A 13,713-nucleotide genomic window follows, 5' to 3' on the forward strand; every position below is an offset into this window, starting at 1 on the left:
AAAATATGAGAACGACAAACCTAGTACTATTCAGAATGAAATCTGGGTTTGACAAGAAGGTTCCTGACCCTGTCATTGTATATTTAAGATAGACACTCATAGTAAAAAAGAAGTTCAGACCAGTCCTGTGTAAATCTGAATGCAAACATTTTTGCACTCGTCTCCAACCTTGAACGATAAAATGTGATAATGCTTTTTTTTAAAATAAACAATAAATAAATAATAAATAAATAAATAAATAAACTTAGATGTTTAATTGTCGACTTCTGTCTTGCCATGAATGTTGTATTTGGGGTGTAAGTCCCCCTTCCTCCTCCTCCTCCTCCTCCTGACATATTTCAGATCTCTAGTTCGTTTTGAAATTCTCTTAATTACTTGTTAATCTATTTGGATGACTTTCAATGTTTCGTCATTCCTATACAAAAGCTACCTCGGATACGCATTGATTGTCGCAATTATAAATCTCAAAGGGTGTCATCGATTTACCAATTGATTTCTCGATACTGACTTAATACAAAACAAGATAGTAAATCAACTGTAGGCAATTGACTCATTCGCCGATAATAGTCAACTAAAAAAAAAAGGGTAATAAATTGACGCGCTTAGCCAAATGGCTCCTAAAGACTCACTGCGACTGATCACTTCAAAACGATGAATTTGCAACAATAAACCGCATGCCAGATTTCACTTTGTTTGGGAACATATCGTATAGCTTTCGATATTATTAAATATATATGTTATAGTTAATATTTTTGTATATCAATAAATATTTTAAGGTATTTTATATTTAGTTTTTAAAAGCTTAAGCAATAGCTATTGCTGTAAAATGACTGAAATGTAATGTAGTTGCTTTGTTTAATGTTTTTTTTTTTTAAAAATATATTTGTTTATGAAAAACTTAGCGTCTTTGAGAAGAGGAAGAATCATATATAAGACCAAAGGAAATCGGAATGAATTTTGCCAATATCCAATCTCATAATCAATCATTAAAATTCGCTGTCATTTACTCAAAATAGAAGGTCGAATGTTTATGTCAACGAGAAAGAAAACTGGGTTTACAGATTTAATTAAATTCTCTATTTGGATTTAGCCTCTGTGTTCAATTCAATTAGAGCTTTATTTCTGTCATATTCAATAATCTAATGACCTAAACAATATAATAATAGTAATGATAATAATAATAATAAAGACTGCATCGTATCAACTGTCTTTATTGATGTACTGAAACGGCTTGATTCAAATAGCACCTGAAGTGAAAGTTCGTCCGCAAACGGAAGTATAGCTTCATTAATTATTATTAAGGAAAAATTAATTATTTATAAGGGAAAAATATTTCAATTATAGATAGACCAAAAAACCACAAAGGAATTGTACCAGTTAATCCCTCGAGTAATATGAACTTTGGGACAATAGCATATTATGCACAATATATGACGTCACTCAGCGCCGACAGGAGAATTGAGACTAAAAGGTTTGAGAGGCCTAACAGGAGGAAAACCTCAAAAAAGCAGTTGAAGAAGAAGCACTATGAAACAATTGTTAGAAGAGGATTAAGGAACGTAAGATAGAAGAAGGAGAATACGAACGGAGGTACAGCAAAAGGAATGAAAGGGGCTGCAGCAGCTTAGGAACCTTATGCCTTCAGAGCACCGCGCGTGAGGAGGTGCACTTACGGCACTAACCCCTAAACCGGGCCTACCGGGTGCTTTGGGGGCATGAAGGACCTTATAGATTTTCTCTCCTCAAAACACCTGAATGGCGTCGTGTAGCACAACATTAGAGATTGCTTAAACGTCATTCAATAATGCCCGATGCAGCTGATTAATTCATTATTCTGTTTTTACCAGTTCTCGATGTTAACCGAGACTGGCAGATTCGAAGAGCGGTATAAGCAGCGAGCCATTTCCCACTCTAAAAATATAGTACCTGTCGATGGCATTCTTAAAATCATCATCATCATCCAGGTGCCATATCCCGAGGACGTCAACAATTATGGCTCACCATTCTTCTCTATTTCCAGCTCTCTGCAGCAACTGAGCTGCAGACATTTTCTCCATCAGTCCTTGCTCACCAATCCATCCATATATTTTTGTCTAGGTCGTCCTCTCGGTCTCCTTCCATTGATCTACCTGTGAGAAAGAGATGCTCTAGTTCTTGTCTTCTCACTATGTGACTATCAACTGCATGTCTACTCTCACTGAGGCTAGAAACTGTCTTTAACCCAAACACCTACTCTCTCTAATACTTCCTCATTAGTTTTCCTTTCTGTCCATGATATTTTTAACATCCTCCAAAACCACATTTCTGCAGCCTGTAACCTCTCCTCGTCTTCCCTCCTCAAAGTCCAAACAAAGCTACTTCACAAACCTCCTCCTTAGATTCATGGATATTTTCGAGTTGGTGACTAATTTCTTGATCTTACCAAATGCATCTTTTGCCATGGATATCTTCTTGATCTCTTTTTCGCACTTTGCCATCACTTGTGACAGTGCACCTCCTAAATAATTAAAACTATCGGTCTGTTTAAATGTTTCAGCATCAATTCTTATATCTATTCTTGGGGGTTATTTCATCCTTGGTGTAAAAAAAATACCTGCTGTTTTCTTGACGTTTATTGACAGACCTCTTTCTCTGCTTGATTGGTGTAAAGTACTGATTAAAGCTTGAAGTTATCATGGGAGTCTGCAACAAGTGCTGTATCATCAGCATATCGGATATTATTAATATTGACTCCTCCAACCTTAATTCCTTCCATATCCCTGAGAGGGGATCTCTCGTTATCATTTCACTACACAATTTGAAGAGATCAGGTGATAACACACAGCCCTGTCTTCACTCTCTTGATACATCAAGAGAGGTTTCAGATAGAATAGTTTATTCCTCATAGGATCTCTTGAGTAGAAGGAAGGAAGGAAGGAAGGAGGGAAGAGTCCCCTTTTTCAGATCTTAACACAAAACTTACTGTGTAACTTGGTGCTATCAGGATTGTCTACGCTTTGTAGTTCATTAATTTCTTTCTTGTCTTAACACTCCATGACTTCCATGACATGTATGTAGGATGGTATCACTAATCCTTTCCTAATACAGTTGTCATATCTTTACCCTGCTGCATATAGCTAAAGCTTTTATTGCGACTGCATTAGACATATTTGCATTTTTCTGATTTGCTTTAATTTGGGCAAAATTTATCTGAAGCTTTTTGTGTTTCATATGTTGATCGTTACACCCAGATATTTACATTGCTTAACTATTCTTATTCCTTCTAATATGTTGCATATTTTCGTCATCATCAGTACTATGCCAATCATATATTAATATATTGATCTTGTCTTCTTTGTGTGGTCAAAGACTGATTGCAGTTCTCTTAATGATACAGTCAAACCTCGGTTTTCATACGCCTCTCTTTTCATGTTCATTTCGGTCTTTGTAGACTTTTTTCGACGAAACTTTGTCTCGGTTATCGTACATTTCCTCGGTTTTTGCACACTTGAAAACGCTCCATCAGGGCCCAGTGCGTGACCGGGCCCCATATCAAGCACCTAAACAGCGCATCCCGTCTTCTCTCGTTACCCATTCTGGCTTTGTTTCTCGCTGAACAACCATCTTGGCACTCACATTCCACATTACCACACGTGTTTGTTGTGTTTTGTACTAAATTTGCCGTAAACAAAACTAACTGTGCAGTATCCATCATGGGACCACTCCTTCAGTAAAATGTACCAGGAATATGATTGAATTTAAGAAAGAACTTGCAGCAAAGTATGAAAGTGGTACACATGTAGCTGATCTCACTAAGATGTACGGCAAGTCAGTGTCGATGATCAGCTCTACCCTCGCAAAGAAACATGAAATCAAGGCAGCTGATGTTGCAAAAGGGGTCACTTCATTAACAAAACAGAGACTGCAATTAGTGGAAGACGTGGAAAAGCTTCTGTTAGTGTGGATCAGTGAAAATTAATTAATGGAGGGTTAGTGTGTCGGAAACGATCATTTGTGAGAATGCTACAAGAAGATGCCAACAACTAGTGATGCTCTTGGTGATTTAAAGGCCAGCAGAGGCTGATTTCAAAAATTCAGAAAATTTGTTCAGGAATTCAAGGGAGTATCTTGAGGCTGAAGGATTTCTCCCACAACAGGTCTTCAGTTGTGATGAGACAGGCCTGTTTTGGAAAAAAAATGCCTAAACGGACCTAGATTACGCAGGAGGAAAGTTCATTGCCATGGCACAAGCCTATGAAAGTTAGACTAACACTCTTGGTCTGTGGGAACGCCAGTGGGGATTTCAAAGTGAAAACCCCTACTTGTGTATCATTTTGAAACTCCCAGAGCATTCAAGAAAAATATTGTGATCAAGAATAAATTGCCAGTGATGTGGAAGACCAATACTGTGGCGGGATCACAAACTAAAAAACAAAAACTCTCAAAGCACAGGTACTTGACACAGCCATCGTAACACAATACACAAACAATCAAACAAGGACAACAACTGCACAATAATTCAATAAATACTATACAACAAAAGACCACTGTACACACAATCACTAAAAACATCAAATAACAATAACACGACAAGCCAATACAATCACAGCAACTCACCAACAATAACACTCCACAACTCACAACTCATCTACAACACAACAGAACTCACAAGCACAACAAATTCTACAACACAGGCACAACAACCTTCAAACATACAATATCAACAATGAAAACACACTACACGATCTTAACAGCGATACCAGCCACGAAACTCCCGCTCTCTCTCACGCAACCCTCGAAAACGTTGTCAAATGGAACAAACAGATCGTTCCCCCATAGTACAAAGTCATGGGTCACAAAACAAATTTTCGTTGAATGGGTTAATGAAGTGTTTTGCCCGAGTGTCAAAAAGTACCTCCAAGAAAGTCAATTGCCCCTCGAGTGCCTCCTGGTAATGGAAAATGCTCCTGTTCATTCTCCTGGCTTGGAAGACCAGTTGCTGGATGTATTTAATTCATGGGAGTGAAGTTCTAGCCCCCTAATATCACTCCTCTCATTCAGCCCATGGACCAACAGATCATTTCAAACTTCAAGAAACTCTACACCAAAGCACTATTTCAAAGGTGTTCTGAAGTGACCTCAGACACTGAATTGACCATAAGATCACTTCAATATCTTCAACTGCATAAGCCTATTAGATAAGGCTTGGCAGGGAGTGACTTCCAGGACAATGAACTCTGCTTGGAGAAAATTGTGGCCAGTGTTACCTCGAGAAGGATTTCAAAGGGTTTGAGGCTGACTGCGACGACCCTACGCCTGTTGTTAGTATTATGATTATTATTTGTTTAAGCAGCCATTGCCGACTAAGTCCAATTGGCTGTATGCACCTATTGTGGAGTCTATTGTGTCTCTGGGGAACTCCATAGGCTTGGATGTGGAAGAGCTAGTGGATGCCCAAAAAGGAGACCTAACCACTGAGGAGCTGCAATACCTTCAGCAGGAACAGCAACTGACGGCAGATGAGGAATCCGAGGAGGAGGAGGAAGAGAGAGGGGATACTGTGCCTACTTCAGTGATTCAAGAAATGTTTGCTAAGTGGAGTGATATTTTAATTGCAATCCGTGTCTCTAACATGTTTAATGACAATGTTTTGTACCATTTCATGCAAATTTTAAAGAGATGCAAAACAAATGTCTCTGGATAGTTTTGTTATTCGGCAGGGGACCAGTAACTCTCAAGCTGGTCCTAGTGTCAGTAAAAAACGAAGTGGGGAAGTAACCTCAGACAGTGCCACTAAAAACGTAGAGAAGTAACCACGGACGGGTTCATGATACCTGAAGTCCTTCTGGAGGGAGATTCCCCTTCCAAACAATAACCTCTCCTTTCTGTCTTCCATATGCTAACAAGAGTCTTCCATAAAGGTAAGAGTGATGTTTAATGTTCATTATTCATTTCTAATTGTTTTCTGTAAATAAAACTGTTTATTTTTTCTTTCTGTAAAATAGTATTTTTTTTTAAAAAACAATGATTTTTTGGGGTCTGGAACACATTAATACTATTTACATTTTTCCTCATGGGAATTATTGCTTCAGTTTCTGTATGATTCGGATATTTTTGGAGGTTCCAGAATGGAATATGTATGATAACCGAGATACCACTGTCTAATAATAAGTATAATAATAATAAGGGAGGAGGCCTTCTCTGAGGGCTGTAGCATTGAAAATTATAGCTGCTTCAACAGCATCTCCTCAATTCTTTTCCTTATCTTTTTCTCATCAGCACGTAGCTGGCATATCAGGTTTCCTAAGGACATATAAAGATTTCAGTTGTCTTAGGTTCATTTCCTCTAACATGTCGACAGCAACAAGGCAGGAGTCATCTAAGAGAGGATACAAGTGAGTGAACTAAAATATGTGGTTTACAGGCATCCATAGCAAGCAGGGCGTGTACAATCGGTGGGTGGGTCGCTAAGCAAGGATTTTAATTGGTCGTAAGTTGGTGACAAAATCTTTCCCTGAGGCGTTGAGATCACCCAGGTCCGTCCGGGGATGTTGGCGGGGTTGGGTGGTGGTTAGGGGTACCCAGCACGTGGGTGGCAGGTATTATAAGCCATCCAGGTGACTTGTCATCCACTTCCGGTGCTCTCTCTCTCTCTCTCTGCTTCTTCCTCTCTTTTCCTCTCACTCTCACAGTCTCTTTCTCTCTTTCAATCTCTCCTCCTCCCTCTCTCATGACGGTGTATGGTGTCGGTTGGTTTCTTGTATTAAGGGTTCTGTTTGCCAATTTTCTACATGAGTGTCGTCAAAGAAAAGGTTTTCAATAAAATCCCCTGCCCTCCTCAATACCATCATTACATAGAAGACACCTTCATAAGAGTCGACAAAGAAGAGGATCTTGAAACTTTAAGAAAGACTTTTGAAGAATGTTCTGTCCTCCATTTCACGTGCAAACGCAGCATTGATGGTGCCCTACCCTTCTTGGACGTTTGGTTACATTAGACTTCTACGGGTTATACCTTCATGGTTTATAAAAAAAAAAAAATCCATGAACCCGGGTCTATACTTTCATGGGTCCAGTGAATGTCCAGACAGATAGACATAAGAGATCTGTAGTAGATGCCTTCCTCCGTCGTACCATCACACCGGGAAAGCAAAACAGAAACTAACAACAACCAAAGTGGATCTATAAAAATATTTTATAAAAACTATATGCACCACAAATATTTAGAAGATGAAAAGGCTATCAGGAAAATAATGAAGGACAATGTCTCCACCACTGCAAAGGGGATAAAATTAACCTCATAATTTACCATCAAAATATGAAAACCAGCCAGCTGCTTCTTAAAAACAACCTGGCAGCCCGGTGGAAGGATGCCACCACTCCTATGTCAGGATGACCACCACCAGACTCTCTAAGCGTCTTTCCTGCCACCTTCAAGAAGGGGCCATTTTAAATCATTACAGAGGAAATCATAACAGAAGACCAGAAAGAACTGAGCTCTTAACGTAGAAATTATCGACCAAGCACCGTACTGAAGACGTCTAGGGTTTCTCGAGGCACCTCATATATTAGAAAAAACCGAGTATACACACAGTAAAAGAAACAGAATTTCTCCCTGCCATCATATGAAAAAATATAAGAAACCAACCGACATCATAAACCTTCACGAGAGAGAGAGAGAGAGAGAGAGAGAGAGAGAGAGAGAGAGAGAGAGAGCACTGGAAGTGGATGACATGTCACCTGGACAGCTTATAATACCTACCACCCACATGCTGGGTGTCCTACCAACCCTAGCCAAAACCCCGGACGGACCTAGGTGATCTGAACGCCTCAGGGACAGATTTTGTCACCAACCTTTGACCAACAAAATTCCTTGCTTAGTGACCTACCCACCGATTGTAGTACAAGCCCTGCCTGCTATAAATGCCTGTAAACCACGTATCTTAATTCACTTACTTTCATACTCTCTTAGATGACTGCCTGTGCGCTGATATACCAGCTACATGCTGATGAGAAAAAAAAAGATCAACAAAAATGAAGAACAACTGAGAAGATTCTATATAATTTAAATGCTGTTGAAACAGCTATAATATTCAATAATAACACCAAGACTGCAATGAAATTTTCTATGCTTTTAGAGGGACAAAATTAGTCTTGGTTGTTTTATGTGGGGAGGCAATCGTAAGCTACTGAATCTAGGGCTGCCAAAAATCAAACATTACACGAGAACATACAGCATAGTCTATCTGTAAGTCACAAGTTCAAGCCTCGCTCAGGCCACTGAAGTAAATCTTTATTAGTATCAGGTATTAACGTAATTGTCATTAATTTTATTTTAGTCTCAGCATTGTGATTTTCTTTAATTGTTGATTTATTTAAGGTTAAGTTTGGTTTTTCTTGTGACAAGGCTGTGTTGCTAAAGACGTTTAGTGGCCTACTCCCCGGCATTGGAATGTGTAACAAGTTCACTCCTAACTCCCTCTATTGTTTCTTTTTGGTGTTGGTGAGAGCTGCCATGGACTCTGGAGTGTTGACTGGCAGTTTGTTTTCATCTCCTGATTTTACTGTGTTCGTCCTTGGAGACAAAAGTTCGGAGGATAAGGTTCCTCCTCTAGTCAGTACGGGCCTGACTTGCATGCCTCCCACACATTTAAGCCGCTTATTGGATCTGGATTACCTTTTGTGCTGTGGGCTCAGTTCCTGTGCCACCCACTGCGTTCTGAGCTATTGTAGCCTACCCTAGGCTAGTGTTTGTGTAAGGTGTGGACTTCTTGCGGGCTCAGGACGACACAGAGGAATTATTCCCGGCCGAGTGGACGCAGGAAGGGCGCCTCTGCATCCTCCAGGACGTTGTCTTCGCCAGTGCGGCAGTTGTGGGGGCATTGTGGCCCGAGGAGGAATGTAGGGAGTCTGTGAACAGGTAATATCCGTTTGGTATTTATTTCAGGGAGGCACTATTAATATTATACCCCTGTTGCTACCTGTGCTCCAGAACTCCCTCCGATAGCGGTGACCTGATGTGTGACACCGTACCTGGTAGCTTGCTGTGATACAGTGTCAGAGTTCCCCCAGTGCTATGACCCTCAGCCTAGCACCTTTGGACGCCAACAAGTGTGGATGTAACCCTTTGTTCCCTCTATAAACTGTGAGGAGCTACTCTGTAGCTAAAATATTTTTGAAGTTGTCTCATATAGAGAACATTTTATTTGCCCCTATCCTAGGGTGTTAATGTTTAGTTTAGCTTTATAATATTAGGTAGGAATTTAAGTGTTTTCTTTCTATATGTCAACTCTTCCTTCCTAACCTTATTTAGTTATAGGTAGGTTATTTGGGCCCTTTATTTACTCCTTGTGTTATTTTTCTACTATCTTAGGGATATAGTTTTAGAGGTTAGGTAATCCTACTGGATTTAATTTAAGGACTGCATATTAGTCCTGTAGTCACAAGGCTGACTGTTGTTAATTTCTATTGCTTTGTGTAATAAATATTGTTAAGTTTTCTCTCGTGTTTTCGTCTCCATTGACCTTTAATTATTGGACACTGTATTACTGCCCTCTCTTTCCTGGTGCTTTAAGAACTTGTACCACGGCCCCACAAGGGTCGTAATATTAGTAATCATTTAATATTTGATGTTTTTTTATGTGACTATAGGTTTCCCTTAAACTGGCAAGTCACCAACGGCATATCTCGGTCACCTACACCCCATATCAGACTGCCTTCAATGGAGTAACATGTTCCACCTATTTTTCAAGGCTGGTGCTGCACTGATGAAGCTCAGAAATGCACTATAGTACTCCTATACAAATTGTAAGAACATCTTTTAGTAACAACATGAGCTATATTAGGTGTAAAATGACAGCTATTTAAAGCAAATTGTGTTTTTCCTAACTATACAAACCCGAGATCCTTTACATTAACAATTACTTTTGGCAAAACTGGAGAACGGCCGCTGCCTGAACGTAAACATTGCAATTTATTTTTTGCCTAGATATCAGATTAGGGAGGGGCAGGAGGTGGACATGAGAGAGTAAATGACCTCGAGGTTTTGTATAGTTAGGAAAAATACAATTTACTTTAGAAAAATTGTCATTTGTTCCTAAACATTATTACAAAAACACGTTGGTCCCCTTTACATTATGAGGACTCATATTTGGAGGGAGGAATTTGAATGAGTCTCTAGAACACCTGGATTTTCTTCCTGGTCAAGAGAGCAAGGAATAGTATCATGCCTCTATTTAATTCATCGGAGTAGTACAAAGACTGTGTGTTCAGTCGTCAGACTTCTGGGCTTTTTTGAATGAGGGAGAACACGTAACCCCATTCAAAAGCAAGCTGGGATGAATGAGAGGTTAAAGACAGTAAGGCAAATATAAGGGGTGGTTGCTTCTATACGCTATAAAGATGAACGGAATGGTTGCTCCAGTTCCAGAATGTGACGGCCGGATCCACTCTCTGCCCAAAGGAGGAGAAGATGGATGAAGGGGCAGAGGAGAGAAGCCAGTCACTCCCTCATTCATTCTCCCGTCTCCACAATTGCACATCTAAGAAGAGATGCAACCTTGTTCTGATAAAGGAGCCAGGTAAGCTACACAGTTTGTTGAGCAGCCACCACAGGTCCAAAGGAGTAGTTAGCACAGTCATTTCTTTTAGAGGTTAAAGAAACAGCCAGACTTTTTAAACTGATTCACTTTATCAAAGAAAATAATCCTGCAAAGTGAATAGTATAGTCACCTATACAGTTCGCCAAAGGGCAGCTGTTATGTGAATGAAGTTGGTGCATTGGGACCACAAGGAAAGACGCACTTCAATTGGGAAGAGGTGCACTGGGACCAGATACTCGGTGCATTCAGACCACATCATGGTGCATTCATTCACTTTTGGCAGTGTACAATATTATTCTGATATTATTTAAGTTTTAATGGGGTCAAATGAAATATTTTATTTGTATAAACAATTTTTATTATTTATCAATATTTTCAAAGTTTATACAATGAAATAAAATAAAAAAGAGGTTTAATCTAATCAGAATAACACATTACTTTAGTCATTTACATGACAAGTCTAGTCTTCTCAACACTTCAGACTGGTTAACCTAAAACTAAATACTACACAGTCCACTGTATTTAGTGAGCTGATACAAAGCATTACGATTTACTTACAAAAGCTGTAGCACATTCTTTCTAAAAGATTAAAACCAAGAAAATATTAAAAATAATCAAATAAAACTGCACCTAAATTTCATTGAAGTTTAATGAAGATATCAATCCTTTCTATTTCCACTAAGAATAACATTTCATGGAAATATTCAAGCTTACAACTACATATACAAGTGCATATTTGCACAATGCTGAATAACAAAAGGAAGAAAACCATGTCAGCTAAAGACAATACTAATTCTTTATTTGGAAATCATTGAAAAAATACACAGGACCAAGAAAAGTGGAGAAGGCAAAGGAAAATTTCTTAACCTAGCACTGTACAGTGTTCATTGAGAACAATTGTAAGACAAAAACTAAAGTAATTTATTTTACCTTTGCATGAACGTTACAAAACCATTTTGCATTAAATTCACTCTGGCCAAAATACTTTGGCTCTGCCTTGACTTCTAATAAAGACTCTGCAAATGAAGAGCCTTCATCTGCATTTTCAGTGAGACCCTCCTCCAGATTCTGCTTCTCTTCTTTGAGTAACAGCAATGATGATGGTCAAGAATTGGATCATAAAAATATAAATGAGGTTTTTCTTTTTATCGTCCCTTAGGTTGCTGTTGCCTTTCTTTTCTATAGATTTTGCAGACAAGTTCACAATTATTATCTCAACATCAAGTGCAACTTACTTTGGGGTGCAAAAAATTAACAAATCTGTCAGTGCAACTGAACATCCTCTCTGATGAGTGACTTTGCTTGTGCATTTTGACACCTGAAAAACAGTCTGGCATTCAGAACCAATGACTGTGACTTGCAGAATACAAGACAAAAGTACAACATGCAGGTTAAAAGAACAATATCTATCCTCCATGAGTGCTCACATATGTTATGAATGTACAAGAGAAAAACTGTTTCAACATCGTCTTTCTTCTGAGTTAACACATTCATTCTAAGATGAACCTAATGAAAAAAACCTAATTAAAAAAAGAACTCTTGGAAACCAAGTGCAGACACCATTGCTTTGAGGGCAGCAATCTGCGCCTCATTTATACTGGGCAACTTCGTACACCATGGAGATATTTTCTCAGATTCTTTCTTCAATAAGGTCCTGTTGCTCATTACCACTAAAGGTATTTTTTTCTATTTCCTTCAGTTCCCATGTGCTTTTCAGGTCATTCTTCAGGTCTTGGTATTTTGTTATTTTTTGCCTTTCAAATTTATTGAGGCCAAAGTCACCGGGTACTGTCACATCTATAATCTTTGCTGTTTATTCCTTGTTCCAGGTCACAACATCAGGTCTCATAGCACATCCTTCTTTGATATCTTCCTGTTGGAATTTCCTTGTCATAAAAGATGGCAACAGCCTTATTGGAGGTGACTGGATCTGGTTCATGCTCCTATACTTTTCCTTTTACTTCAGTTCTGTATACTTTACACATTTTGTTGTGGTGGGCTGTGTAGTGACCATCTGCAAGCAGTCTTGCAGGCTGATATCAGATGACTAACACTCAATCACTTCTTGACAAAACCTACATGGATCATTTACTGATATGCTTGGCATTTTCTTGAAACTCTTTGTTAGGAAGTCTTGATCTTGTGCTCCTATTATCAGTCTTTCTCCATCATAACCTAGATCTCCATTTCAGACCTCCATCTGAGTGACTCTTTGTTGTCTATGAAACTTTTTTCCAGTTCTTGAAATCTTCCTGCTCTCCATTGTCTTTCTACCTTTCCATTCGAGTCTCTCCTTCTGTGACTGTATTTCTGCCTGGTCTTCCTGGCTATCGTTTTTTGCTGGAGTCTGTTCAGTACCCTCTGTCTTCTATCAGATCTCCTGCAAAGTTCTTAGCCTGTTTTGTTATTGATGGTAGTTGGCTCAGGGTCTCCATTTATGGTGTTGGGCAAGCTTTTTGATGTTTTCGTCCTCAGAGCTTTTCAAAGTACGCCCTATACTTACTATTGTTGCTCTGTAGGCCTGGTTGATCTCAGTCAGGCCTAATCCACGTAGGGTGAGAATCTTCCTGGTTTTAATATCCATCCTGTCTAACTCACCTTGTGGTCAGTCTACAATGCCAAAACCATATGTCACCAATGGTATTACCAGCTGGATTATGGCAGTGATCTTGTTGTTTGATGTTAATTCTGACTTACGTATCTTCTTTCAGCAGCTGATGTATTCTTTCTCTGTCTTTTCTCTCATTTTCTTGTATTTCATAGATCTCGTCTGCTATGATCCTGTGACCCATTTGTAGGTTGTTCATAGACAGCAGAGACCTTATATTTGTTAGGGAGGTCAGTCTCAGAGCTCTTAGGGAGAAAGTTGGTGTTTCCTGTGTGAACTCTCTGGTGATTCTTTCTCCTTTTACTATTCTTGAAAAGACTTGCACTTTAATGTGGTGTAGTGCTGTGATCTTTTTAAGACAGAAATTTCAGATCTTGCCTATTTTTGGGATATTGAAATGCATATATTCTTTTAGTTTTGTTACTTTTTCTATAATTAAGCTTATTGGTGGCATTTGCTGTTTTGGCTGTTCTGCCTAATGGTGTCAATCCATGAATTCTCTTGGTGTTGTCTAGGGTCTTCAAA

At 39.0% G+C, this 13,713-nt stretch overlaps 2 protein-coding genes across 3 annotated transcripts in view; one reads left to right on the plus strand and one right to left on the minus strand.

Annotated features, from left to right (window-relative positions):
• The window catches only part of LOC135204693 (zinc finger protein OZF-like), a 553,364-nt gene that overhangs the window by 532,454 nt on the left and 7,197 nt on the right, over positions 1-13,713 (minus strand). The gene's annotated exons all lie outside the window — the stretch shown is intronic.
• LOC135204517 (uncharacterized) overlaps positions 1-13,713 on the plus strand; it is a 624,442-nt gene that overhangs the window by 264,097 nt on the left and 346,632 nt on the right. The window lies entirely within an intron of this gene.

The sequence above is a fragment of the Macrobrachium nipponense genome, chromosome 47 (genome assembly GCF_015104395.2).
Source record: "Macrobrachium nipponense isolate FS-2020 chromosome 47, ASM1510439v2, whole genome shotgun sequence".
NCBI lineage: Eukaryota > Metazoa > Arthropoda > Malacostraca > Decapoda > Palaemonidae > Macrobrachium > Macrobrachium nipponense.